The following is a 3,886-nucleotide window of genomic DNA, read 5'->3' on the forward strand; positions in this document are numbered from 1 at the left end:
ATACATACATACATACATACATACATACACACATACCCACACACACATACCCACACACACATACACACACACACACACATATACATACACACACACACACATATACACACACACATATATACACACACACACACACACACACACACACACATATACACACATATACATATACACATATACACACACACACACACACACACTGACCCGCACTCTGTCCTTGTTGTTTCAGAAGCAGCACGAGGACCTGAAGAAGCAGCACGATGAGCTGCAGGAGCAGCATCAGATTCAGGGAGAGGACCACGGCAAGGCCTTGGACGAGCACAAGGACCGCTTCGACAAACTACAGCAGACCAAAGAGCTGGAAGCCTCCAAACTCAAAGGTGCACCCACTCACGGACTGGGACGGACGGACCCACCCACAGACGGACCCACCCACAGACACACACGGACAGATACACAGACAGTTAGTCAGCCAGCTACCCACCCACCCAGGGTCAGCCAGCTACCCACCCAGGGTCAGCCAGCCACCCACCCAGGGTCAGCCAGCTACCCACCCACCCAGGGTCAGCTGACCACCCACCCAGGGTCAGCCAGCTACCCACCCACCCAGAGTCAGCCAGCCCACCCACCCCAGGGTCAGCAACCAGCCACCCACCCAGGGTCAGCCAGCCACCCACCCACCCAGGGTCAGCCCGGCCACCCACCACCCAGGGTCAGCCCAGCCCAACCACCCACCCAGGGTCAGCCAACCACCCACCCAGGGTCAGCCAGCCACCCACCCCAGGGTCAGCCAGCTACCCACCCACCCAGGAGTCAGCCAGCTACCCACCCACCCAGGGTCAGCCAGCTACCCACCCACCCAGGGTCAGCCAGCTACCCACCCACCCAGGAGTCAGCCAGCCAGCCACCCACCCAGGGTCAGCCAGCCAGCCACCCACCCAGGGTCAGCCAGCCAGCCACCCACCCAGGGTCAGCCAGCCAGCCACCACCCAGGGTCCAGCCAGCCAGCCACCCACCCAGGTCAGCCAGCCAGCCACCCACCCAGGGTCAGCCAGCCAGCCACCCACCCAGGGTCAGCCAGCTACCCACCCCAGGGTCAGCCAGCCAGCCACCCGGGTCAGCCAGCCACCCACCCAGGGTCAGCCAGCTACCCACCCAGGGTCAGCCAGCCACCCACCCAGGGTCAGCCAGCCAGCCACCCACCCAGGGTCAGCCAGCTACCCACCCAGGGTCAGCCAGCTACCCACCCAGGGTCAGCCAGCTACCCACCCAGGGTCAGCCAGCTACCCACCCACCCAGGGTCAGCCAGCTACCCACCCACCCAGGGTCAGCCAGCCAGCCACCCACCCAGGGTCAGCCAGCTACCCACCCACCCAGGGCCAGCCAGCCAGCCACCCACCCAGGGTCAGCCAGCTACCCACCCACCCAGGGTCAGCCAGCCAGCCACCCACCCAGGGTCAGCCAGCTACCCACCCACCCAGGGTCAGCCAGCTACCCACCCACCCAGGGTCAGCCAGCTACCCAGCCACCCAGGGTCAGCCAGCTACCCACCCACCCAGGGTCAGCCAGCCAGCCACCCACCCAGGGTCAGCCAGCCACCCACCCACCCAGGGTCAGCCAGCCAGCCACCCACCCAGGGTCAGCCAGCTACCCACCCACCCAGGGTCAGCCAGCTACCCACCCACCCAGGGTCAGCCAGCTACCCACCCACCCAGGGTCAGCCAGCTACCCACCCACCCAGGGCCAGCCAGCCACCCACCCAGGGTCAGCCAGCTACCCACCCACCCAGGGTCAGCCAGCCACCCACCCACCCAGGGTCAGCCAGCCAGCCACCCACCCAGGGTCAGCCAGCCAGCCACCCACCCAGGGTCAGCCAGCCAGCCACCCAGGGTCAGCCAGCCACCCAGGGTCAGCCAGCTACCCACCCACCCAGGGTCAGCCAGCTACCCACCCACCCAGGGTCAGCCAGCCAGCCACCCACCCAGGGTCAGCCAGCTACCCACCCAGGGTCAGCCAGCCACCCACCCAGGGTCAGCCAGCCAGCCACCCAGGGTCAGCCAGCTACCCAGCCACCCAGGGTCAGCCAGCTACCCACCCACCCAGGGTCAGCCAGCTACCCACCCACCCAGGGTCAGCCAGCTACCCACCCAGGGTCAGCCAGCCACCCACCCAGGGTCAGCCAGCTACCCACCCACCCAGGGTCAGCCAGCTACCCACCCACCCAGGGTCAGCCAGCCAGCCACCCACCCAGGGTCAGCCAGCTACCCACCCACCCAGGGTCAGCCAGCTACCCACCCACCCAGGGTCAGCCAGCTACCCACCCACCCAGGGTCAGCCACCCACCCACCCAGGGTCAGCCAGCCACCCACCCAGGGTCAGTCAGCCAGCCAGCCACCCAGGGTCAGCCAGCCAGCCACCCACCCAGGGTCAGCCAGCCACCCACCCAGGGTCAGCCACCCACCCAGGGTCAGCCAGCCACCCACCCACCCAGGGTCCAGCCAGCCACCCACCCCACCCAGGGTCAGCCAGCCACCCACCCAGGGTCAGTCAGCCAGCCAGCCACCCAGGGTCAGCCACCCACCCACCCAGGGTCAGCCAGCTACCCACCCACCCAGGGTCAGCCAGCCACCCACCCAGGGCCACCCACCCCAGGGTCAGTCAGCCAGCCAGCCACCCAGGGTCAGCCAGCCACCCACCCAGGGTCAGCCAGCCACCCACCAGGTCAGCCACCCACCCACCCAGGGTCAGCCAGCCACCCACCCACCCAGGGTCAGTCAGCCAGCCACCCACCCAGGGTCAGTCAGCCAGCCAGCCAGCCAGGGTCAGCCAGCCAGCCACCCACCCAGGGTCAGTCAGCCAGCCAGCCAGCCAGCCAGGGTCAGCCACCCACCCACCCAGGGTCAGCCAGCCAGCCACCCACCCAGGGTCAGCCAGCCAGCCACCCACCCAGGGTCAGCCAGCCACCCACCCAGGGCCAGCCAGCCACCCACCCAGGGTCAGCCAGCCAGCCAGCCAGACAGCCACCCCCAGACAGCCCCCCACCCACCCACCCTAGAGACAGCCACCCACCCCCCAGAGACCCACCCACCCCCAGAGAGCCACCCACCCCCAAGACAGCCACCCCACCCCCCAGAGACAGCCACCCACCCCCAGACAACCAGCCAGCCAAAGACAGACAGCCACCCACAGACAGCCAGACAGACAGGAGTGAATACTAGGTGCTTTGTCTCCTCTCCCCTGACTCTTAGCGATGTTGCAGTTTGGAGTTGAGAAGGTGTGTGGCATAATCACGTTGTTAATAAATACGGTGCGTGTCTTTATGTAATTACTGTAGAGAATGTGTATAACCTGCGAGAGGAGAATAAGCAGCTGAGGAGCTCACCAGGACATCCGAGTCCAGTTGCAGGATGCACGGGTGAGGAGTCTAGGAATGCTAGAGCTTGGTCTGAGTGCGACCTGGAATTGTTTCTGTAAATGTGTACATATTGAATACGGAAAAAAGCTATGTTAAGGTCATTGGAAAGCTAGGAGCATCCATCACCATGTTGTTTTTTATCATGCTATATTGTTGTTGTTGTTGATAATATTACAGATAGTACATAAGGACTTGAAGGCTGCCCATGATCAGCTTGCACTGACACTAGAGGACCACAAGATGGCGCTGGTTGCAGCTCAGGTAGGGAGACACACTGACTGTTCTTTCTAACATGTCTAGGGACTATCCTGGTTTCTAACATGATGTCTAGGGACTATCCTGGTTTCTAACACGATGTCTAGGGACTATCCTGGTTTCTAACATGTCTAGGGACTATCCTGGTTTCTTAACATGCTGTCTAGGGACTATCCTGGTTTCTAACATGCTGTCTAGGGACTATCCTGGTTTCTT

The 3,886-nt window shown here is 63.6% G+C and overlaps 1 long non-coding RNA gene across 1 annotated transcript; it reads left to right on the forward strand.

The window, feature by feature from the left end:
* Window positions 1-233: 233 nt before the first annotated feature.
* LOC135530048 (uncharacterized) lies at window positions 234-3,678 on the forward strand. Its single transcript, XR_010453792.1, has 3 exons — window positions 234-380; window positions 3,335-3,415; window positions 3,593-3,678. It is a non-coding gene; the product is annotated as an uncharacterized LOC135530048 (long non-coding RNA).
* The last annotated feature ends 208 nt before the right edge of the window (window positions 3,679-3,886 follow it).

This window comes from Oncorhynchus masou, unplaced genomic scaffold (assembly GCF_036934945.1).
Source record: "Oncorhynchus masou masou isolate Uvic2021 unplaced genomic scaffold, UVic_Omas_1.1 unplaced_scaffold_12424, whole genome shotgun sequence".
Classification (NCBI taxonomy): domain Eukaryota; kingdom Metazoa; phylum Chordata; class Actinopteri; order Salmoniformes; family Salmonidae; genus Oncorhynchus; species Oncorhynchus masou.